The following is a 26,086-nucleotide window of genomic DNA, read 5'->3' on the forward strand; positions in this document are numbered from 1 at the left end:
TCCAGGCAACCTCTTCCAGCCAAGCATCAGTAATTCTAGATCAGGGAGTTAAATTCCCACAGGACTTTTTCAGTATTCTGCAAAAGTTGCTACAGGACCCAGCTCAGTAAAAACCTCATTACAACTTCTGCAACACAGATTTTTACCATTCTGTGGATTTCGTTTTGCAAATAATTTTTTTTAAAAACTCTTCTAACTGGACTGTCAAGCACAACAAAAAATACTTTAATAAGTTCAAAATTACTCTCTGACATAGCCATAGAATTGCTGCGTGATTTGCATATCTATGTTTGAGTACTTGAGCAGTTTCAGAAATCTGAATTTAATGGACGTGCACCAGCTTGAAAGGGGCACAAACTAATCCACACAGAACCTGCTGAGGCCTCCCCTTTCCCAAACTCACAGACAGACCTGGACTTCAAGCCTCAGTTTGGTACTTTGCTCTTGTCAGTGATATTTACGTTCAAGGCTGCATTCAGCAAGTGACAGTTTGAGAAATATAAGGGGTCTTACCTTTGCAGTGTCTTTTAAAAAGCTGTAAGAATACAGAGCAGATTAGGCCATATTTGCCTCTCATTTGCTGTCAGCTGTCAGCAAAATGAACAGTCAAAAGCCTCTGGAGCAGGCTGGTATTAGTCAGCTAGACTTGAATTTCCAGTTCTTTTACATTGCTGTCTATTTTCCTCCATTAGGTTAGCCTGTCCTACCCTGGTATCAGATTACAGGGAGCCAACATTTATAGCACCTTGCAAAACAGTCGAATATATCACATACCTAAGTCTGCCTATACCTGCTGCCCTCAATGCTTAACCCTTTCTACCAACAGGAGAAACATTTATTCCGAGTTAGACTATATCACCTACAAAACATTTGCAGCAGAGGAGTCCTTTTTCCTTCTTACCTCACAGCTTACACAATGGAGTGAGATTTCATTTTAGGAACTGTGGAATACAGGCAGGCTACGCCAAGAACAGAGGCTCCAAGATGCCCCCAAAAACAAACCTGCACCTGCAGACCCTACCTCCAACAAGAGCCCTGGCCTGGAAGCACTTGTTGTTTATCTCAGCAGGTCTGAGAAACCCCATCCCCATTCTGGGTTCAAGATCATGTAATTACACTGATTCCCTGCCTCCCCTCAGACCCTGCTGCTAGAGCAGGAGGCAGGCAGGCGTGCTCTCAGCACATAACTGGAATGGCACAAGGAGAAGGTGTTTCCAGCCCATGGCTCTCCCAGCAACACTGGCTTCCTTCTGCCCAGCCAGGATGTGGTGCTGCCCTGGGCTTGGCTGTTCCACCATCTCCCTGATGGCTTTTAGCCCAACTTCCCTTTCTGGAAGGTGTCCTGCTAACCCTATTCTCACAGACTAGGGCCTACAATTTAGACAGTGGCTAGTAAAATCCTGCAATGCTGAAACAAAAGGAGCAGTGATTTCCCTCTTTGCACAAGATGCATGGCCTGCCCATGGCCACCAGCTGCAGTGGTAGTGCTTCAGAGGACTACATAAAGTATTTTGTGTTCTTGTATGAAAGGTACCTTAGCTTTCCTACATCCTCATCGTGAATCCTGGACTTAAATTCTTACAACTCATCCAGAGTTGTTCAAGCATCCTCCTTCTTGGGACCAGTGGTGCATTTTGTTAAAGCTGAGAATACAGGGTGATAGACCATTACACTCTTACAAGCAAGCTAGCTCAAGAGAGCAGAGATGAAACACACAAGAAGAATAGATAAGAATCACAGACACAGTCAAGGCTAAGCAAAAAAAAAAAATAATGGCTAAGAGGGCTTGTAATGAGAAACAGTACAGCCCATACCACAAAGCACTGCAACTAATACTTATCTGTAAGCTGCTCTAACTCAGCACTAGACAAGCATTTTGGTCTTTGAGAGATTCTACTCATTTACAAGAACACTTTTATTTATATTTAAACTAGCACTGTGGTTAACAATGACACAAGTAAAATACAGATACATATTTCAGTTTAATTTATAAAGCTTATCAGTTAAAACATGTTTTTGCAAACCATGCCTGAAGCTTTTTAATCTATTTGCCACAAAGATCCTCATTCACCTTTACCCATAAATATAAGAAATTAAGTACTCAGTCACGCATTTCGAGTGGTTATACCACAGGAATTAATCAGTGAGAACTTTTGCACCAGGCAAGAAGTCACCTGTTTTCTACAATCTGTGACCACTCAGAGCACATATACAGTGCCCCAACATACACCTTCTCTAAATATTCCCAAAGGTCCATTTTGTCACCCATTCGGTCACAACAATTGAGATTACTTATTTTCAGAAGTATTTTCTGAAATAGTTTGATGAGTGAACTAAGGCAAGTAGTCTGATTTTTTTTTTTTGTTTTAAGGGTTTGGAGAGTCCAACACTATTTCTAACACAGGCAGGGATTCACTCATAAGGTTGGGATGGGAGAGACAAATCTCCATCAGCATATCTCTTGGAAAAATTCAGACACATCTCCTACCGTCAAAATCACAAAGCTGATACTTGCACTGAGCTTTTGTATAGATTCAAAAAACCCCCAAAAGCAAAAAAATGCCCAACCCAAGAAAAGGTGACAACACCTCATAACATCTCACAAGCAGAATTACTCAATTCAAAAGTCTATAGAAATGGCAATGAAAGGTAATTTAAGAAGAGGTGCAAAGTACCAAACCATACCTACAATCAGGCAGACTGATAAGGAACAGCTGCACACAGGGAAGTCAGAGCCCTCAGTCAGACTTCTGAACTCCCTCCCACTAACCTCCAAGTCTCACGAGTCTGGGGTAGTTTTTTTTCACTGTCTTTTCTAATATAATTGTCTGGAGTTTTTTAGCACAAAAACATTCAACTTAATTTTTGGCTTAAACAGGATTTTTACAGTAGCTCAAACAGCCTTTTTGTAGGCCAGGGTCTCTTAACCATGACCAAAACAAAGCACATCTTTAAGAAAGTCTCCCAAGGCAAGACGTTTGTTACACCTTTCTGAGGTGAAATCTTCTGTCTGATTTCCAGTGTATCATAATTTACAGATCACTGTAGCTGCAACTCAAATGTCATCTAAAGCCTAACAAAGAAAACTGAAATTTATTGAAAACTATAGACTGAGGGACATAAGCTTTTCAATTTGCAGGTAGAAGGGTGAAGGCTAATTTGGGTTGGAAGGCTGTAACTGGGTATTTTCCCTCAGCATGAGCCACAGCTCTAAGCTGGGACGTGCTTTCTGCATGGAAAATTTGTACCGGTGTCACAGTTCACCAAAGAGAAAGACAAGAAGGAACAAAATACTCCAGATATGCTCAAGCCAAAAACAATAGGTAAGATCTGCACCATGCAGGAAAGGGAGCAAAATCACCTACTGACCAGTTTGCTCTGAACTCAAGGAATACTTTCAAAACATTAGCTTAAAACTGAACTTGAGATTCGATACAACTTTAAGAAAGTACCTACACAAACACAGCACTTAGACATGGAGGGAGGGACATGGTCTTGGTTAGAAAATGTGAGTATTACATAGCCAGAGGGACTTCAAAAAACCACAAAACAAAGAAAAAAAACCCAAACCAACAAAACCCAGACCTTAGGCTCTTGCTGTAACGTGTTTGGTACACAAACCACCTTGTTACTAGACAGCCAACTACTTATGGGTGTGGAGCACATAGCACAAAGAGTTCTATGTGCAGGTTATAGCAATAATCTCAGTGTAGACACACTGAGTCTCTCCACACTGTACGTGGAAAAAAGCAACACAATTCACTTGTCTCTAAACCTTCTAGAGATGACTCCTTCATCCCTGCAGAGAAGCTGCAGGTTGGAGCTTTTTAGTTCCAGACTTGGTCATCATCTTTCCTTCTTTCTCTGCACTAGCATCTTCAGCATTACTCACTTGTTATGCTTTAAGAATAAGATTTTGAGAGGCAAATGCTTCTACACTGTTCTTATTTCCGTCTTGCACGTTTGTCTCATTTCAGACAGCTTTTCAAAAGGTAATCATTACCTTTCAGTTTCCAAGTCAGAAATTCACTGAACTGTGCTGTTTTCACAGAATCACAGAACTGTGGGATCCCAGGAAAGCAGAGCAGAGGGGCAGAATCATATCCCTCACCCTGCTGGACACACTGTTTTTGATGCAGCCCAGGATGCAACTGGCTTTTGGGGCTGCAAACACATGTTGTTGGGTCATGTCCAGCTTTTCATCCACCAGTCCTTGGACTTAAGAGTATGATGGTGTCTTTGCTTCTTAATCCTGCACAGTAAGGGTCCAGAAGCAAATGCCTTTTTAAAAACAATGCCCTTCACCTATTTGTTCAATATTGCTCTTCCCCAAAAGCTGCTGCTGGGTAAAATCAATGAGGTACTGAAGGCTGCCTGAATTGGAGAAGCAGAATTAACAGTATGAAGAGTACAGACGTTTCTGCTGTACTGAACATCTATCCAGGACATAAAATGTTACAGACTCAATTAATTTAAATGTCTGCAGGAAAAAAAAATTAGTTAAAGAACCAAGCAGAGACTATCTAAAATCATGCCTTCAAAACCTCCTCAAGGCGAGAGACTGCTTACACAGTTCTAGTGGAGAACATTCACTCAAGACATAATTAAAAGTTAGCTTTTTTGGGCCTTTAAGCTTCTAATTTTAATGCACTCTGAAATACAATATATTCATTCCAGGTTATTCTAAAAATGCATATTCTTCATGATGTTTAGCATAATAAATGCATTAACTTGCAGCTATGCAGAATAAGACAGAAACTAATATTCCCATGCCATTTGTACATTTTTCTTTTTACAGATCAGTGTAGCCTAAATTCATGTTCTAAAGTATTTGCATGGGGTGGGATTAAGAAAGGAGACTATTAGTCTGGGGAATTTCAAACTATTGAACTTGGCTATTAAGAGAATATAAATTATCTTCTGATTTGTTGTTAGACTAACAATTCCCACCATGGGGTTTCAAACAGTGACAAAGCAGAACTTAAAGACCAACAAGATTAAAATAAAAAAGCAAAAAGATTTTTCTTAAGAGTGTTATGGAAAAGGAACAGGGTCTGCAAAGGTCCCTCCAGGGAAAGCAGTGTCTGGACAGGCCAGAATTTCTCATTTCGTAATGTCTGGGGAAGTGTACACTGAAGCCTAAGTCACTCTTACATGAGCACACACCTGCTCCTGGGAGACATAGAAATTCACTGCTAATGAAATGAACTTGACACAGAATTTATGAGTGTTGCATGAAAACACCTACAGAATCAGTGTACTCTGGAAACTTTCAGAGCTCCCATCAACCAGGTGTAGAGAAATTCAAGCCCCACTTCTTCCTCATTTCATCATTCAAGTTTCCATGTCTTTTGCAGAACTAAATAAGGCATCAGAGGTGGCTGCTGTGCATGTGCCTGTGCCATCCAGCTGCAGCCCCCACCACGGGGCCCTGTGAGCCAGCCTGACTCCCCAGCTGTGGGGGGAAGCAAGGCAGCAGGCAGACTGGGGGGGAACCAAATCACCCGGGGAAAACACAAAATTGCCCCATCACCTTGTGCTGAGCTGTGTGCCCAGCTTGGTGTCATTCTGGAAAAGGAAGCAGCACAATCTCACCACAGCCAGTGGCTCACAAACCTGGAGACCTCTTTCTCCCTCCCCTCAGCTCTGCAGAGTGAGTAATACAGATACTTCAGCATGCACTTGGCATGCACTCTCAGGCATTGTCTGAATGAGGTGACTGCACAAGTCCACTCACACTTCCCAAAAGAGAAACCCTAACAGTGTCATACACAGAAGGGGAATTGAGGAGACATATTTCTCCTGCAGCAGCTCTTCCCCACTTTAACCCACAAGGAGAAGATTGTTCCTACCTTTCCTTCATTCTAAGAACCTCCAATGTTTCCAAAAGAAAGGACTAAGATTGCTCTAAGTTTTCCATATAATGAATGGGAACAAAGGTAGGTTCCATCTCCTGAAAATGAAAGGTCCTTCCTTAGCTCACATCTGACTTCTCTAAATTATCAGGAGTTGATGCAGGCCCCAATGCGGAGAACCAGAAAATGGTTTGGATTGGAAAGGACCTTTGAATATTACTGAAGTCCAACCCCAACGCCAGAAGCAGGGACATCTGTCATCACATTGCTCCATCCAACATAAGCTTCCAGCAATAGGGCATCCATAACTTCTCTGAGCAACCTGTACTGGTGTCTCTCCACTCTCATTGTCAAAAATATCTTCCTTATGTCTAATCTAAATCTATGCTCTTTCAATCAAAAACCATTGTCCCTTTTCTGGCACTACAGGACTTGGTAAAACATCTCTATCCTTCTTAAAAGTCCCATCTATGCACTGAAAGGCTGCAACAAGATCTCCCTGGAGTCTTTGATTTTCTGCGCTGAATAGCCCTCTTAGACTTTCTTCACAGGATAGCTGTCCCAGCCCTCTGACAGTTTTCATTTAGGTCTCTGGGAAAACAAACATTCCAGCTTTTCTTGCAGCACCACAGCCTCATCACGCAAGAAGCTCCTCAGCAGACATCATCTCTGTTATGAAAACCCACAAATTATCATAGGAACCAGAGGCAGAATGTTTTTTATGTATCATTTCTAACCTACCCTTTCCTCTCCCAGTACAACATTCAACTCATACAGAGTCAGGAGGAAAAAAAAAAAAAAGAAAATAAGAAAAAAAAAATAACAACCCACTATACATCACAAAACAAACAAAACCCAAACAAACAAAAAAGCAAAAACAAAAAACCCTAAAGAAACAAACAAAAAACTATACAAAACACCCCACAATAAAAAACTAAAAAAACACAACCAAACAAAAGAAGCCCCCCAAAAGAGAAAAAGAAGAAAACACAAGGGAAAGCTGAGTGGTAGTGGAAGATTAAGTAGTACAATAAACAAGGTAATGCAGAGACAGGTTGTTTTACATAGTTTCTAATCCATCCTTTAATTTATCGTCCACCCTCCTTTCTTTTTTTCATTTCTCTTGTCTAACATTTCATCTGCTTCTGTGAAGTCTCAGTGGCTTATTGTGACCATAGATACAATGAAATAATATCAGAATTGTGTGGGAGTGGGTAAAAGCCCCAAATCTATGCCTTTTTTCAAGATGCCATACACTTGAAGCAGTGGAGGTTTTGTGGAGGTTTTACTATGTGTTCCCCTCGGGGGTTGTGCCCTGTTTGTACCTTTCCTTTCTCAAACATGAGAAACTGAGAACAGCGCTCAAAACCTGAAAGGGAGAAAGGCCAGCAGAATCATCCTGTCTCTGTGAAAGGCTTCCAGTGCATCTCTGTTAGAAATGTGAGAGCTGGTGCCTTTCACAGAGGCAAAGTGCCGAGTTTTGCCCTTGTGGTGCTGGCTCCTGGCCCTGCAGACACCCGGGGGACCAGGAGCTCAGAGCAGTGCCTGCCTCTGAGTGCAGCTCCTCCGTGTATGCAAAACCTCTCATGCGGCTGCCATGCAGAGCACCCCATAGCCCAACGCAAGACAGGAGAAAAACACCTAAACCAACAGCAACAGAAAATCCCCAAACCCCTTATCCATCCAATCTCACTACCCCTACAACCTTTCTACTCTTCCCCACCCTGAGGAATGTGACCCTCAGGCTGAGACCCTATATTTTAAAGAGCATATAGTACAGAATCATTTTATCACATGGCAAAGACATCCCTACTCAATGCTGGCTAGTCAACAAAAATACAGTTTAAGAGAAAAAAACGATATTCTGGGAGCAGCAATGCTGTCAGATGAGGAAGAAAAGATCACCAAACGGGACAAAAAGGCTGAAATGTATGCACAGTTCCAGTTCTAAAATAATTTTGATGTGCAGACTACTCGGTTCTCTAAAATCTAGTGCTGGGGTAGATACTACTAGAGTTCTGTTTCAGGAAATTAATTATGTTGCAATAACATCTATATCTTCAGAAATCATGCAACTTACATTTAAAAAATTGTATCATTTTTAATAGGTTTTATGTGCTTTTCCTGTGCACTTCCAAAAAGCTGTTTAACTGAAAGCCAGAGCTGTCTCAAAACCACAAGTGTATTGAGATGAAAAAATTAATAATTAAAAAGGAAAAAAAAACCACTCAGAAGATCACAGATTTTACAATAAAAACTGGTCAGGTAATGTGGCAATTACCTGCCCAGAAAGACATTAATGAAATTGCACAACTTGAGGCCCAACCTTCCCATTTCTCAGATGCATTTAAAAACTCCCACGCTGGCAACTGTGGAAAGCAAAACGCTGGACCTCAGCTCTTGCTGTGCCAGGATAACTCCCATGGTTATGGAGGAGTTCAAGTCCTGCTTTCTGTTGAACTACACAAACCCTGATCCTTACTTTTGGGTGCCTGAAGAAGGGGCTGGCAGGGACAGCAAGGCCCCAGGCGCATGGGCGCAGAGCGTGGTGCTGAGGAGACAGTTGGTTGCACAATGGCTGCCTGGGGCAGGCGGCGCTGCATCTCTGGCGCATCTGCTCCCCTGCTCGTGGTTTAACGACAGGAAGCACAGCCCAAGATACTGGGCCCAGCCGCCAGCGCTTCCTGCCCGCGCTGCCAGGGCTGTCCCCTGCGCGGGCTGCGACCGCCCGCCACGAGCAGACACTCCGGGACACCTTCTGAAGAAACAGAAGACAGAAAAACGAAGCCAATTAGGTCCACGTGCAGAAAGCCGGCCTGATGGACGCAAACAGGTCAAGCATATTGAAATGTGGCCCCAGAAGGCCACCAAAGCAGTGAACAAAACACTGGTGGCATGTTCTCATCTAGTAGGGCCCAGGACAACAGGCAGGCCAGCTGTGGAGGTTTTTGAGTCTGGTCTTCCTCAGCCAGGCTTGTACACCATCAACAAACCAAGTTACTTTGCTCAGCAGATGAAATCTTTTAAGATTCTTTCTGAAATCTTCAGATGTGAACTATAACCAGTGGGAAAAAACCCATTGCCAAATACAGTACTGGCATTTTCTACGACCATCCTGTCCTAGAAATGGGGACAGGTTAATGATCTACAGGGCTTTTCCAACACTAATACCTAGAGTAACACACCTATTAGTCTCCTGCAAAATTGAAACCCTAAAGAAGCATTTGGTACTCAAGTGATAAGCACAAAAAACAACTGCTAGACAAAGCACAACTTCAGTGAAAAGCAGCTCCAGCACAGCTATAACTTCTATAGTATCCATATGTAAAGCAATATGCTATAGTCAGCCCCTCTGTAAGTTGTCTTCTATTCAGTCTTAGATTTCCCCATAATATCATCTGACAGAAAACATCATTTCCTTAGTCAGCCTAAAAACTGTATTTTCAGGCAGGATGAGAAATTATTAAGATAGCCTCATATCTGTTTTCCATCAATGACCAACTGGTGGTATAAAATGGAGGAAAATCAATTTTTGCTGTTATCGGCAGGGTTGCCAATAAAAGCAACAGAAGATGGGTCAGTCATGTAAGTTGGGAAATATATCAACCAGTAGATATTTAAATGATTTTACACTATCATGTAATGCTGCAGTCTAGGAGAATTTTCTGCATAAACCTAAAAGCAGTACACATCTTCACTGGATTTCAAGAAGTATCTGACACATTTTACCCTTCACGGAACCAAGGTGCTCCATTCTAACATGGTCTCTGTCCCCATCCCAAAACAGTTCAGAATAAAAATGCCTTCACTTGGTGATTGGCACTCTTAGTGGAACAGCCACCTCAAAGCCGGAGGTTTGCAATTCCCTGAAAAAGAACAGGGTCCAAATTCTCCTCATTTCTAACTAGAAACATATTCCTCAATTAGGTTCCTCTGACACAGTATATTTTGTCCCTGGCTTTCATGTGCTCCCACATGAGTTCTGTGACTACTTGGGTTGTTTCACAGAACCACATGTGTCCCCTTCCTCAAAAGACAAGACTGCATCACCCCATGTCACTGAATGCTTGACCACTTCATGCCTTGGAAATCAGAATGAAAGCCCTAAACTAGGACCCATCAGACACTAAGAGAACATTTTCTTCAGCAGCATTTCTGACATCAACTTAAGACACATGTCCCACCCTTGACAAGTACTCAAGTAATCCCAACCAGCCAACAAATTTTAAAAAAAAGCAAGATACAAAAAGTAATGGTTGCTCAAAAGCCTTTCTGAACAAAAAAGCCTTGCAGCATGAACTGAACCTTACTAAATTTTGCTGGATTGGCAAAAAGAGAACTGGGAAAAAAAAAGTATTTTCCATCTCAGATTCCAACAATACTATGTAGCCAACAGCATTTTGCAGATTTGCTTCTTAGTTCGTAAGTCACGATGGTCATATCTTGCAACATGTACTGGCAGGATTCAATGTTTTCCTAAGAAAACTGGGGTGGCAGATGCTGACACTGGTCCAGAAATGGTTTGCTCTCAAGCTCGATATTCTTTTTAACCCTGAAAGTTCATCTGTGTCCTGCAAAAGATTTTATCACAGCAAACATTTCAAAATTCTCATACATATTTATTTTCATGGTGTATTACTATGGTACTAACTCCAAGCATAACAAACACAAAAAGTAATATTTACATGCAAATTCAAATCTATTATATAAATTATAGATTATTAACTTAGAAATTTAATGTAAGAAGCATAGGGCTAATATAAGAGGGGGAGGGGAATGTTCATTTATAAATTATTTTGAGACACTTTAAAATCATCTAAGTTTCCAAGCTCTGTACAGTTGAAGCAAAAATTAAAAGGTAAATGTTGTGGTATTTACATTTATAAAAGCAAAACAAACATCAGGATGACTTAATTCCTAAAAGATTGAAAATTTACCCCTCAAGACCACTGCTGCATGGCATCAGGAAGGTACCCACATGTTCCTGCATTTGTTCATCTGACTCAGTTACAGCTAACACGGGAGGAGTGGTCTCCACAGAACGGCTTTTCCAGCAGAACAGCTGTGAGTCAACTTGCCTCATGTCTCTGCACCTAACAGCCCAACTGCCTGGCTCCAGTGTGCTTTTTGGGAAGGTAGGAGGGACCACACCTCACCAAAGCACTGTGAGAAGAGAGGAGCAAAAGCGAAACTGAGCTGACCGACAACCGCTGACCAGGCTCCCCAGACAGAAAGAAAGAAACTGCCTCCATGGATTTCTACTGGTTTTAACCAGCTTCAGCAGAGGGGAACATGATTTTTAATTCTACTGTATCCCTTTAATAAACATCCCAAAGAAGACATTTTCCAGATAACTGAGGAATTTTTTACAGTGTTGACTTACCAAGCAGAGCACAATAACCAACTATTCTGTTTGCACTACAAGGCAGTACAGTGCAATGAGTTAATAATTTATCATGGCATTGCCCTTGGCAACTGACCATAATCAACTTCTAAAATTCTTCCTCATTCTTACATTTTTAGTCTCAGCAAGAATATGGCACCCTTAGAACCTCAGCCCTACCAGAACACTTCTTAGCCGAGGCAAGAGGTTTAATCTTCTCAAACACCTGCTTTTCTTCTGCATTGTTTCAGGCTCAGAGCAAAGGTCATTATTTCATTTCAATAGCCTGACTTAGCAGACAGGAATAACTAAAAGATTTTTAAACAAAGCAAGAAGTTAACATTCTTTCAAAACTGCAGCAATGTAGTTCTCATCCCTGTGTTTCCTTCCCCTTCTTCTCACAGAAGTAAAAAGAACAAAAAAGCCCAAGCTTCTGTCTTCACCAAAAGCTTTTATTTGCATGTGATCCCAAATTAACAAGCAAACACCTTTTCCTCCCATTTTATATTATCAAGGTTTATTCCTTTCCATAACTTTGGGCAATATTTAATTTATTAGTTAACACATTCTTCTTCTCAATCAGAAGCATCCAGCTGTGGTGTTCAGATAATTCATTGGAAAACAAGTTTTGATGTGATGTGTAGAAGAGTGTTAAGTCAATCATCCTAAGTATCACTTTGCTGAAGCATTGGCCATGAAATGTGGTCCATTTCCAAGGACAACCATGCTACTTCATCCTTCCCCTTGTTGCTCAATCCCAGCTCTTACAAACTCCACAACTCCACCACTCTGAAATCAATCCCTAACCTGGTTCAATCAACCAGCCCAGCAACCTCTGTGGCACTGACATCTGACTTGCCAACTTGGCTCATCTTGGCTGAACCAGATAAGGAAATGTTGCTCTCACAAGCAGCTTGGTCTGCGGATAGGAGGGGAAGGCAATAAAGCACTAGAAAACAATCTATGCTGTCAGCGAGAAAAAATGAGGATGGCAGTCCTCAAGCAGCTGGATGAGTGCTCCTGCCAAGAAAACATCCAGGAATGACCATGCCCACCTCTGACTGTTTTGCTAAAGGCACATTTTAAATTAAATTAGACTGGTGCAGGTTCGCACACTCACAAAAATGTCGGTCTAGAGTTTAAACTGCAACTTTACCTCAACTAATACAGCTTTACTGTTGAGTCCTACCTAAGGGCAAGCTAAGGGCCTGGGCAGATGCTAAATGAGCTGTTTAAGGATTTACAACCCATCACCTCCAGGAGAGTTCGCTATCCGAGTAAAACTTGCTTAGCCTAAACCTCCCTCCTGTGCTCCAGGGCACATCCATGCAAACCACTGCTGCATGGCTTTAATGGATTGTGCCACCAAGCCAGCAGGGAAGTTACACACGCTGCCTTCACTTATGAGTGAAAAAGCAACTGGTGTGAGGCTGAAGAATCTTCAGTGTGCACCAAAGCTCTGTAAGCACACGGTATGCAAAAATACCAGAGCCAGCATCAAGGCACTAGCATTGTTGTCCCATCTAGTTAATAAATACCAGGCTTGCTCACAACAGACAGTGTAACACGTTCTCTGAAGGCACTCTCTGTCAGAAAGAAACTACTTTCTCCTCACAGCAGAGGTTTCACCCCACCTAGAGATCCTCACTTAAGGAAGCAAAAATGAACCAAACTTCACACTGACTTTTTTTTCAATTTCCTTTTTTTACTGACATGTTGCATCTGTGCAGCATGCATGCATCAGTAGTCCTGGGTTTCCTCTCTCAAGGCAATGGGATTTTACCCAGCTAGCTCTCTGCAAGTAATAACTGCTACCACCTCTCCCCTCAAAAGCACAGATTTCACATTATCATATATCAATAAATGTTATCACAGCTTTTCTGTTTATGAAGTGTAAAAGTTCAAATTAACAAAATGCTTCCGAAGCCACCTGAACACATGGCATCCATAAGAGACACTTTAGACATTACAAAACACCAGAATCTCTACACAAAATATACCATTCTAGCTACATTGCTTCGAAAGTATTAAAACTTTTCTGCAAATGCCCCTGTTATAATTTAAAAAAAAAGTTTTTAAGTCCAAGATCTTCTCTTGTAGTTTGGCAAAAGTTTTTCAATATTTCTTACTGTTGAGAATTATTTCTAGTCCAGTACCACTGAAACAAGATTTAATACACGTCATTTGAAGGACCATACTAAAAGACAATTAGGTCTTTATAAAAACAAATGGTAGAATGTTGCATTACATCAAGCATTCATAATCAGATATATGTATTTCAGAAGTGCCCAAATAGGAAAATATTCTGCCAAAAGTAACTTTCTTTCTGCTTTTTTCCTCTGGAAATTCCTTCATAGTCCATATTTAAATAGTCTAAATTAATGGTTTCTGTGTAAGAATCATAGAATAGTTGTTGTTACAAGGGACCTTTAAAGGTCATCTAGTCCACCCCCCTACTGTGAGCAGGGACATCCTCAACTAAATCAGGTTGCTCAGATTACAGCCTGTTCAGACAAATTAAAACTGTGTTTCACTTAGTTGTTTCAAAAGCAACTTATTTCATTGTTGCTTTGAACTGATACTAAAATAAATACACTTTTTTCACCAAAAAGGACCCACACATTTGAAAACCCTACAAGCCATCCTCAGCAAACTTCAGACTGTTTTTCAACACAGAAAGTTTCATTTTCATTCATATGACTAAACAATCTTTTTTCTGTAAAGAAAAAAGGTCCCCAAATAGACGCTTCCTCTCTACAGTTCCTTCTTTTCTCTTTTTGAAATAAACATTAGTTGGTCTTTTTAAAAAAACCCGAACTAACAGGATGGCCTCTCAATAGCTCACCACCAAGAGTACCTGGAGCCCTTAGCTGGGCTCACAGAGCTCTCCACAAGCTGGTTCAGAGGCACCGTGAGAGAGAGAAGTGAATTCTTGCAACGTGTGCAGTTTGCAATCCTTTGCCCTCCACTGCCCATAAGCTTCACAATTATTTTCTTGATAGCTAATACTCTAGTTTGCATGCTTAATTTACAGGCATCAGGACAAAGCTTGAATAGCTACAGAGAGTAAATATTTTACAGAGGCTCTGGAGATCGAGGAGTGACAGCACAAAACAGAAAATGCATCAAGAGGATGAGTGGATAATGCAACCACCACATCCGAGGACAATGCCAGGCAAATTCTGTCATCAGTAGACAATGTGCAAGCCCTGGTGCCTTCAAGACACAGTTTTCATGAAAGCTCTTCCTAAGAGGGTCATCTTCTGGTTGGAAAGACAGCCTCCACTAAAAACAAACTATGTCATCACATCCTTGGGAAACTATTCTTGTTAGCTCCAAAATTATGTAGGGCAGCACATGTAGCAGGCACAAAGAGGAGGAAACTGACAGTATCCTTGTCAACTTGCTTTTAACTTGAAATTGAGTCTGGTTGGAAGGGCAAGTTAAACATTAATTTTCTGACAGTGCTCAGCACTGGGTATCACAAAGTGTAACTGTAGTTTCACAATCATATTTTGCTGCTTCTTTCCCTAGCTGCAACTTAAAACCCAATAAACACCAAGATAACTGAAAACTGGAGAACAGCAGCAGTGACTTGATACAAAGCTCAGAAGAGCAAGGTAGTTTTCTTCTAATCTGTCAGCTTTATTCACTCTGTCAAAGGACTCATGAAAAACACTAGTAACGCTAGAGGAACATACAGCATGACAGAACAGTATATGCAGCCACAATAAGTAAAAATGCTTCTTTCTCTCAAGAGCAGGCAAAAATTTGCATCACCCAAGCTCACTCCTTTCTTCCAACACAGGAACTCAAGAGCTGTGTGGTATGACATTTATACTGAGCCCACTTTAGAAGTCAAACCACTACCATGCAAGAAGGTGAGGGAAATGCGGAAGGAGCTCACAAATGAAGCGATGAAACCGTTAGTGCGCTAACGGCAATATTCAAGAAGTGCAGTACGTTCCCCTCAAAACAAAAAATGTATTTGGTAAATTCACACAGAAATGTTGATGATGAGTTAAATATAGGGTGTTCTAGAAATAGACTAAAATGTCTAATTATAGATGAAGACAGTGACATTGAATCCATCCCAAAGAAACTCTTTCCCACAGTTTCCAACCTGCGCACTTACCATTCCTATTCCTAACAAATTATCCTAACCATAATATATTTTCCCCCAATACAGAGAGAAATAAATTTTACACAGAAATTTAGGAATTGGAGGTTCTTTCCTGGCTAACAAAACTACTATCAGTTTCACATTGAAGCCTGCTTGAACCTAGTACAAACTCACACACGACACAAGGGGAGTGATCTCTTTAAAGACAAATAAATGACCTGAGCTCCAGCCCTCTGATTCAACACTGAAGATGGCTGACAGGTACAGCCTAAAGCACACCAAGGCAAGAATGCATAAACTTTGGTCCCTAGCCAATGGGATCCTCTCAGCACAACCACTGACACACTGACTGTGGGAAGATTTGCCAAAGGACAGGCTTATATTGAAGAATAAATCATTTTTACCTCTACATAGATTAGCCAGGTCAGGTCAGAAAAGTAAAAATGTCCAGACCCTTTCACATGCCTGCTGCAGACTTTTGATAAGCAAAAGACTTAAAATTCCAATATGTATAGCCTCTGTCAACTACTTTATCTATGAAGAAACACTTAGGTAAGATTTAAGAAAGCAAGATTTAAGAATGCAAATAATCTCTAAAACATGTCAGTGGCATTAAAATTATAAGCACCATAAATCACTGGCATATGGTAGCAAAGTTTCAGAGCTTATGGTGCAGACTGTAACCAAGGCTGGAAAGGTGAACTCCACCTCCTGCCACTCCTGTGCTGAATCACTGTGGTGGGGGAAAGTCCTTGCTCCTTCTCACACACCCAACAAACTCCAGTGAGTTACGAAAATTGTCAGTGAAAACAACAAAATCTGCAAGCAAAAGCTGAGAAATTTTCGCTAACACCTGCAAGAAGAGAAAGATAATTTGGAGATCACAGCTTCTCCTCTGACACAGAGGGAAATCCTCCATTTTTCTTTCTTTTCTATGAGCTCACTGAGCACAGTCCTGCTACAGTTCCCTCCCTTGAATATGGCTGTGCCGAAATACACCTCATGTATTCAGCTTTTTCCATACATCAACTGTCTAAAAAGTAACACACACAACCAAAGTATGAGTTTTCAGCAATCCTTAAACATCAGACTATACCAGGCCAACAACATTCTTCAAATCTGGATGTCTATTTCTTTTTTCCTTCTCATTTGAGGACCAAGACCACGGACTTTACAATTCTAATATTCAACGGATAAGAAAAAAGCACATTAGAAAACCAACACTTCTGTAAAGGCAGGGATCTGGAAATAATGTTCAAGCTAACTGGCATCTGATGACACACCACTCCCATGGCTCTCTCAACAACCACAAACAATTCAAACTGAAAGATCCCTGCCTTGGGGGTGTGGGGGGGAAGGTGAGAATTTTTTCCTTTTTTTGAGACAAACACATGCTTCAGCTATACAAAAACTAACACCATTTCTCTGTACCTTCTAATCTCTGCAGCTTCTCTGCCTTCTAGATCTGTCCAAGCTGTCATCCGTAAGTCTTGGGAGGATTTTCAAATCACTTTTTCCTAGCTCCACCACTGTACCACAGAAGCGTCCACAGCCCTGTCAAAGTTCTTGTACAGCAGCAAAAGAGAATGAACATGGTGGCTTTTGCCTTCAAAGAGGAACTGCTCCTCTGTGAAGCCTTGCTCAAGAGAAAGTAGCAGCGACCACTTACCCTTTAGAAAAGAAAAAGCTTTCTTCCCAAGATAAGCAGGGGCAGCTTGGGAGATGACTTAAAAAGAAAAACTTAAAACCTCAAGTTTTTAGGGTTGGATGTCTCAATAGGGTCTGGTGCAAAAGAAAGAAGGGGAGAAAAGAGATAAGGAAAGGGACGGTCATGTTCTACCAGTTGCAAGCAGAGAGCCCTAGGATCTGAAAATGAAAGTCATGATGATAAAAAGAAAGATGCAAATATATATAAGAATTTTTCAGAAAAAAGCTTCTATTACTAACTCTTTTTTTTTAAGTAGTTCCTCTGTAATTTTATCTGTGATTTTTCAACATGTAATGATGTGCCAAATAAATCCCCCAAACAGTTGCAAAACTTGCTGCTTTCAGAAAGAAAAAAAACCAAAACGTAAAATGAAAAGATAGTGAAAACATATTGTACTGTAAGATGCCAAAGGAAGATACGGCTGAACACTCGGAAGGCTGAAGACAAGAGACAGCCTCACCCAAAACATGACCATTTACTTAATGGTTACCTCCCTCTCCCTCCCCTGCGACTGATCACAGTACTACGCAAGACTCCATTATACTTCTCAGACACAGGCTCTAGACAGTAAATGAACCTGGAAAGTATTCCCTTGTGCATAACAGCTCAAGTGCCCTGTCATTTAATTTTCAGTAAGAAGATATCAAATTGGATTTCTCAGGTGACAGACGGAAATATACGGTCCAAAGTTATACACTCAGACAAGACTTCTAAATAACGTTTTCGTTCAATAAAGGTGGAAACAGAGATTCTTTTTCAAAAACTTTGCTAAAGTCCAGAAGTACATAATTAGGAGAATCAAGGTGATTTTCATCCACTGAAAGTTTAAGAAGCAATTTGACGCACCACAATTACCTCCAAGATTTTCTTCTCTCATTACAACTACCACTAAACCTATTTTCTAATTGGTCTGCCATGTACACCATCACCATAACTTCCATTTCTTAATCATTTTCAGGAAAAGGTGAGTACCTGCCCGCATAACAACTTAACTCCTTCTATTTTGAAACGACGCCGCGGCGGCTGCTGTTAATGGCTCTGTTTCGGCAGAAAGAGAACTTCAATTTAAAGGCGCACAGAATGATCTGTCCTCGAAATGACATTTTAAATCTGCCATTTTAAAGTCACCACGGACCACACCGGGCGAACAGCAGCGGAGCGGAGGCGTTCAAAGCCGCAGCGGTGATAGCCAACACTTTGCCCGAATCGCTCTGGACCGTGCCCTGCTCCATGCTAGCCGAGTCCAGGCACACGCAGCTTCAGAATAAATAAAATACGTGAATTTTACAGTCCGGTGAGCGGCGGCTGGACGGCTCCGACCGGCAGCCAGCCTGGCACCCCCGTACGCTGAAAAGGAGACAAAAGTATAAAACGCAGCAGCATTACAAGCCAGCTGTCACACATGCAGCGCGCTGCTCGGAGAAGCACAGCCGCGGTGCCCTTTGCCCGCAGCAACAGGCACAGCTTCAGGCAGCTCACGGCGCCGCTGCCCCGAGACGCCCCTTTACTCACGGCCCAATTTATATTTCGCTTTTCCCTGCTGCTGCGTTTTTCCAGAAGTTCCCTCTTTCCCGCAGTTTCTCCCGACGGCTGCGGAGCGCTGCCCCGGGCGCGGCCGCCCGTCGAGGCAGCAGCGGCAGCCGCCGCCCGCAGCCCGGAGCGCCGCGTCCCCCCGGCCCTCCCGCCCGGCTCTCGCTGCCCGGGCAGCACGTACCGCCCGGCCGCGGGGCCCGCGGCGCCGCCCCGGCCTCCCCGCAGCGTCGTGCAGCTAAAATGGCTCCTGTCGAGAGGGGAAGTTGTGCCCGGGCCCCGGACGGTGACTCACCGCGGGGCCGGGCGGCTCGGCTCGGAACGACACGACACGCCCCGGGGCGGCGGCCGGCGCTCCGCCGGGCCCGGCCCGCAGGTGGCGGCGGGGCGCGGGGGGGACGGGCCGGCGGCGGCCTCGTGACCCGCCCGGGCTCCGCTCGGCCCGGCTCCCTCGTGTGCGGGGAGCGCCCGAGCCGCGCCGTCCCGCTCCGCCCGGCTCCCCGCTGCTGCCTCCGATCCTTACGGAACATCCCGCCCCGCCCCCCTCCACGAGTAATAATTCACAGAGTCAATTAGGTTGGAAAAGACCTCTGAGATCATCGTGTCTGACCCATGACCAAAAACCTGCCTGTCAACTAGACCATGGCACCAAGTGCCACCTCCAGGGACGGTGACTCTGTAACCTCCTTGGGCAGCCCATTCCAATGTCTAACCACCCTTTCTGTGATGAAATTCTTCCTAACGTCCAAACCTCCCCTGGCACATTCTCTAAGACTGTGTTCTCTCATCCTAATTTAAATGAACAAACACGTTTCTGAGGAACATCTCATCTTTTCAACCAATATCATCTTGCTCACACCAAACTGGTTAACTCCTGAAAAAGAGTGAAACTTTGGAAGGCCAAAATGTTTGGGGAAATTGAGTGAAAGTGAATTGAGTAAGTCCAATGGAACATGGACAGACAGCCAATGGCAGAGCCAGGGTTCCTGGGATTCCCAGTAAATTTCTGATACGCTCTTCATGTTCTTTAAACAAAGCCTTGTGCCTAGTAAAGAATACACTGGAAGCCACCTAGCCCTCAGCAGTGTAGGTGCTTGGGACAGGCTCTATGATTGCATAGGGCACACTGAAAGGCCTGACAGAAGTGTGATTTTAAAAACGTGGCACAGACGGTGAGGACAGAGCTACTTCCACCTTGTTTCTGTGGGAAGGGTAAGCTCATGCTCTGTTTGCAGGCTGGATGTGCGCTGGTTTCCCACAAATGCCCAGAAGGGCAGAGTCCAAAGCAGTGCACTGGCCATAAGGGAAGGCATGGCACAGGGACCCAAGCCACACAGCCACCAGAGAGGGTGCAACGGCATGGCAAGGAGCTGGGAGGCGAGGAAACAGCAGGAGCAACCTGGCAATGAGCAGGGAAGATGAGTGTAAGAAAAACCTGAAGCTACTTCTAGCAATCACATTGAGATAAATTCAAACGTATTTCAGGACAGCTGTCATTAACACTCACAATAATAATTAACCAGTAGTCCCACAAGTTTTGTGCTGCATAAAACCCATAGTTTTATGAACATTAAGATCTCAAATTACTGGTTATGCTTAATTACCAAGAAGAAAATTTTGGGGTTACTTCCAAGTAATTGAGTCCTTATGACACCAGTATGGCACTTAAAAGCAAAATTTGGTCTCAGTTTATTGTTTAAAGGGCAGTTACCCATATATGACTTTATTAGATGTAGTTTATTTTCCTATTTTTGCAGCCTGCTTTAGTGAAAGATCTGAAAAAAGAAGCAGCAGCACACTTTTTATGATTTACTGATTAAAAGTATCAATTAAGTCAGTACTAAAATATCTTCACTACAGCTCTTTATCAAAATATGACTTCATTTGTATTTCTCAGTTGAAAAAAGTCCATGAGGAGAAAACACTGTGTCATTATTTTAGTTATTATATATTTTCCACCTCTCACAACAGATGTATATTCCTTCTCTCCAACAACTTAAGTCTAATCCAATCTTACATCTAAAAGCATTTGTTTCTTGTGCTGCAAAACCCTTTGTAAATCATGGGGCACGGAGGGAAGAAATCTGACCCAGGTGCACAGCGGTTACAAGGAACTGTAACACTGGCACAGGGAGAGCACCATTTTAATAATTAAAGAAAGTCTAACAGTTATGTTTTAGAGAGGAAAGAAACAACACATTCTTATCCAAGCAGTCAACTCAATTCAAAAATCATTTTGTAGTGATGTATTAGCATAAGCTGTGCAAACATTTTGCTGTTTCTAAGCTAAATTTGGAAGCAGTATTTTTTAAAAGCATATGTAAAATGTAAACATATTTAGCAAGAGAGAATGCAGGTGGATGTTCATCCCTGGAATTGTATCAGGTTTCTTGCTAATTATAATTTTGGCTTGAAGAAGAAGTGACCTTGCCCATTGCTGGGATGAGTATTTCCACGAAACTTAGATCATCATTTGCCCAAAAGACATAGCTAGACACTGACCAACAGCACAGCTTAAGCCAATTTAAACAGCTTTAGCCCTCCACTCCATCCCAGCCTCATATTCCTTGCACTGAGCTACTCCCCCCACTGTTTCCCAGAGCAAATATTTGTGCAGTCACACAGTGTGGCAGAGGGTAGAGCCCACCAGCAGGAAAGTTAAGGCTGCACAAATAAATAAATAAATTAATAATGCACAGTACAATTTTCACATTGCTGTTGGCCCCATCTCCCAGAGAAACACATGCCAAATCATGTGCTCCAAGGGGAGCAGTGCAGCCCAGCGGGCTTGGACTGGCAGAGACCTGGATATGGCTCTCACCTCTGCTGGCCTCAAGTAAGAACTCAAGCAAGCTGCTTCTTTTTTCACACCCTGCTTTGGTAATCGCCTCCCTCCTCCACAAGTGGCTTTGAAAGCTACAGGTCTGCAAGGGTGGGATGAGATGGGCTGCCAGGAGGCACAGGAGCAGAACAAAGCAGCTGCACAAGGGGCAGCCTGAAACCGAAACCATGCGAGGACACACCACCTGAAAGGCATAGCATTTAGTCTCATAAACACAAGCCAAAAGAAAGGTTTGTGAATGTGTTCAGCTTTTGGTTTTGGATGGCAGTTGGGGAGGAGAAAATACTGTTTTGATGAAGGAAAGGGAGCAGAAAATTTAGATCCAAAACTCTTTGGGCTTTTTTTCTGCTACATTATACACAAGTTCACCCCATGAGAAGCCTTAGCAAGCCCCCAATTATGTAGCACCCTGTGGTATCATCCCTAATGCAGCTCAAGATGCTGTAACTCCTTTCCACTCTTGAAAGAGGCCATCCCACCACCCTGCTCCCAGCTCGGGCTCATACAATCACCTCATACAGACTTGGGGCTTCATCAAACTCTGTCTTAAGATTGGATTTAAGAAGCTTCTACTTTGAATTTGTTTTTGTAGGATCACAGCATCTCAAGCTTTGCAAAATAGTTCATCTCAGGCATCTCTGGAAGGGAAGGAAAAACTCCAACAATCCCATTCACAAGCACAGCCCCAAAGAACACCTGAGCAATGGATATGCCCAATATGCCCAACTGTATATGGAAGGACAACACTTGAACCAGCTTCCACCCAAGTCTTAACAGCCTGTATCTTCTTTTCTCCTTGTGCACAATACCTTCCTGTATCTTCTTTTCTCCTTGTGCACAACACCAAGAAACACTCACTAGTAGCAATGCTATCACATTTTAATCCAATAAATATGATATGCATCTATCACAGTATTACTGCCCTGGTACTTTGGGTTTGTGGGCTGGCACCTTCCATGGGGGTAGATCCCATGGAACACAGGCTGACACTGTTGTGGGTTTCTAATGCTTCCAGATGCATAATGACCTAAATATTTACGCATGGAGAAATTGCATCAGATTATAAGGTAGCTTATTCCTATGCCCAAAGGAAGGAGGACTTTAGGCATAGACAAATTTGTACCATTGTGTTATTTAAAAACTTAATCACAAATTCAGGCAATACACTTCTGATATTTTTTAAGACAACTGCTTGCCATCTACAAACCTGCATTTTCAGAGATTTCAATAGAAAATAATCTCAGAGAAGAAATGTGGATGACACCTGGAAAGCAGCTATCAGTTCTTAATTTCCAATTTAAAGGCGGGGTTCTGTGATATTTTAGAGCACACTGTGAAAGCAGAGCACAATGAATTTGAGAAAATACAGTCTACTTTTATACTGTGCTCATCTTCTGAACTTTAGTTGAATTGTTGGAAAGGAAAGGTGATAGTAAACAAAGTACATATTAAAAGGCTACTGTACTGTACAAAAGTTGAGAGGGAAGGTATCCTGGCCATCTGTGTTTAACTGGAATCCTTCAGATAGTAAATGTCATCTTTCAAAATATACAATGGAGTATTTCCCAAGTCTATGGTAGCAGAAGTCCAGAAATGATTCCTTGGTAGCAGAAGGGCTAGAGAGGTGTCTGAAATTAAATGGATTCACAATCAAGCACCAGGCAGCTTGAACCTCGTCCATTTTGTCCTTCCAACTGTGCCTCCAGTGTTTCCTACTGAAGGCAGATTTGGCAAAGATGCTGCCTTTGCCAGCAGTACCGCAACATCCCACACAGCTACAAACCCCTGAGCTTGTACAGCCTTGCACAAACTCTTCTTGGATCACCTCTAAGGTATTCCTAGGTCACATCCCAGCAATGGCAAACCTATAGGCCAATTTACTTTTCCTCACTCTTCCTTCCTTCCTTTCTTCCTTCCTTCCTTCCTTGTTTGCCTCTGCTGAGAAGTACTGCTTCTCAATATTTCTGAGAATTGTTTAAAATCTGGGTATGTTCTCCTTTCTACTGACAAGCAAGCTGTCGAGGAAAAGAATTTCAAAAATCCAGGTAGTAGATACAGCTCTGACACAGGGTAATCTCTGATTCACTCTCAGCCAGAAACTACAGGCTCCAACTTCTCCCTAGCACTTCTTTACCAATCCCACCCACATTTTTCCTTCCCATCCTCTCCTTGCACTGGATCTGATCCATGTGGTACCTGTTAAACCTTCCACTGATCCATTTAAATGCCTTACTGTGGCAGAAAGCTGACTGGGGAGGATGGGGAATACTGGCTGCTCTTGAACTAGATCAGACTGTGATGAGCACTGCCAGCCAAAGACATCAGACCTCCCTCTGTGGCAGTAATAACTACTACTTTGGGACTGCACTCAGGTAAATTTTTCACCCTAAGATTCACATGATTGCACAACAGTCACAAAAAAAAAGATACATTACTTGGGAATGCTACAGGCAGAGGGAAGGGACAGAGATACTGCTTAACCCATGGCTTTCTGACCTGAGCTACCTCTTATTCTGTCCTCTCTCTGCACACTCTTTGTCTGTTTGTTTCAGAAAGTGCACTGAAAGTTATTTAACATCCTATAAATACCCCTGCCAGTAGGTGTGACAGAAGTCATGCTTGTAAACCCACAGCTCAAAGGCAAGTCACGCAAAGAAACGAAAATAGAGACAGGACAAATTTATACCCCACACTACTACTCTCAGTGAGCTTTAGACCCCACAAAAATAATGAAACAAAAAGAGTTAACCATAATCTGCAAATATTTTCAAAATACAATGCAATGTTACCAGGTTTTCCCAGGAGAAAAATGAAAAATTGTCATGCGTCACCTAATGCTATTGGTAAGCACTCTCAGACAGACAGTTAAAGCTTTGGCATCCTAAAATCCAACTCACTTATAATTTGCTAATTGCCAGTTCTTCATTTAGAGTCACTAAACTGATCCACAAAAAGGCCAACTTTCCTTAAATCTTTGAATGCCATCTGCAGAAACTGTTCCAGCACACGCCCTACAAGGCAACTAATCAGATGGAAATGGACAGAGGAATGCATTTTATACCAACAAAGAGCTAACTCTATCTGGATTTACTTTTTTTTTAAATCTAGATCTTACTGTTTGAAAAGGCACAACCTGTATCTGAAACAAGGCAGAAAATAGTATAATTCTAATAAGGCCCAAGTTCAGCTTTGCCTTGTAAAGGCAGCACTATTTTATATACAGAACACCTCACTACAACATACTTGCAACAAACAAAGTCAAAATGAACTCATTTTTCTTACTGAATTACTGAATATCCCAAGAGAACCAACAAGGGCATAGCAATATCATGTGTTTATTCCAAATTCTCACACAGTATGTGTATCAACCCTGAAAATTCCTTTCAAATCTGTACAATCCTGACTGCAGTAAGATTATGCTAGATCCTTAACTTTACAAATGAAATGATCATTTATTGGTAGAGCTGGTTTGAAAGACAACTATTAGGTTGCCAATCTCTCTACAGATTTGCACTCAAAGGTTTTAAGCAAACACAGATTTCCCACTATTGTGCAAGAAAGACACAAAGGTAAGGTGGTACAAGACACGAAGGAAAATTTATAAATACTGATAAAATTCAAAAACATATGAATGGAAGAAAAGTCTAGACTTTCCAAGGATAAGAACCATTCTTTCCAGAAAGTCAGTTTTGAGCACTGAAATAGAACAGCACACCCAACATAATCCCACAAGCTTCAGATCCCCCACTATTATACTCCTTCAGAGCTATGCTGCATTAACAGGATGGTTGTATTTGCTCTGGAATCCTTGCAAGGATAGTTTTTGAAGAATACCAGCTTAATCTGAAACCATTAGAGATGTTACTACACCAGTAAAGGTAAACTTGGCCTTTGCTCTTTTCCTTTCTTATACACACAAACACAAAATCCAGAACTATTTGTAAATATGTTGTTCCGTAGTTTTTCTTTTTGATGTCTGAATGTTGTAATCCCTGATACAAGAAATAAAAAAATCAGGGATGTGAATGAATAGAAATATATACTAAGTGACACTATGTTGCAAATACATCCAGAAGGAACATAAAACAGAGGACTAGGCAAATTTTATATAGTCCAACAGGGGTTTCTCAACTGGGACACTTTGTAGTTGGCTAAGAAGTCCTCATTAAAAAGTTGTAACTGTATTTTTTTCCTCTGCTCATTCTGTAAGTCACTCATTACGTTTCGGGGTGTTGCAACACATTCATGAATAATAAATACATACTAGGAAGAAGAAAAAAAACCAAAACAGTGTTCACAGTGGATTTTTTAATGTCTGTATTTATCAGTATAAAAATCAAGAATGAAGTTGAGATTTTCAGAAGTTTCTATGCAAGGAATGCTATTAATCATAGACAAAGTATTTGGTACACCCAGACACCAGTGCACAGACACATGCCAAAATTACAGCACAGCGGTGTCAGTATTGCTGTTATTGTTTGGCCTCTTTACAGGGTGGGAGCAGAGGGGGAGGGAATCATAATGTTCCCCATTAAACTCTCTCCTGAGGAAGAACAGCTAGGCACCGCCCTTAGCTAGACAGTTCTGGACCCAAAGCTGCACTTCTGCAGCTGCCTTTTTTTTTTTAATTAATTTTCTTTTAAAG

General features: G+C 42.0%; 1 protein-coding gene across 5 annotated transcripts in view; it reads right to left on the minus strand.

Annotated features, from left to right (window-relative positions):
* Positions 1 to 26,086, minus strand: part of ELF1 (E74 like ETS transcription factor 1) — an 87,718-nt gene that overhangs the window by 46,772 nt on the left and 14,860 nt on the right. For 2 of the 5 annotated variants that reach the window (XM_030946172.1, XM_030946135.1), the window contains exon 1: positions 18,784 to 18,860. The exons of 1 other annotated variant lie outside the window; for it this stretch is intronic. The gene's annotated coding sequence lies outside the window, so the exon portion shown is untranslated. Of the gene's footprint in view, positions 1 to 513; positions 574 to 18,783; positions 18,861 to 18,894; positions 18,932 to 26,086 lie in introns of those variants that run through there. 2 more of the 5 variants (XM_030946162.1, XM_030946154.1) reach the window with 2 other exon arrangements.

The sequence above is a fragment of the Camarhynchus parvulus genome, chromosome 1, assembly GCF_901933205.1.
Source record: "Camarhynchus parvulus chromosome 1, STF_HiC, whole genome shotgun sequence".
Lineage (NCBI taxonomy): Eukaryota > Metazoa > Chordata > Aves > Passeriformes > Thraupidae > Camarhynchus > Camarhynchus parvulus.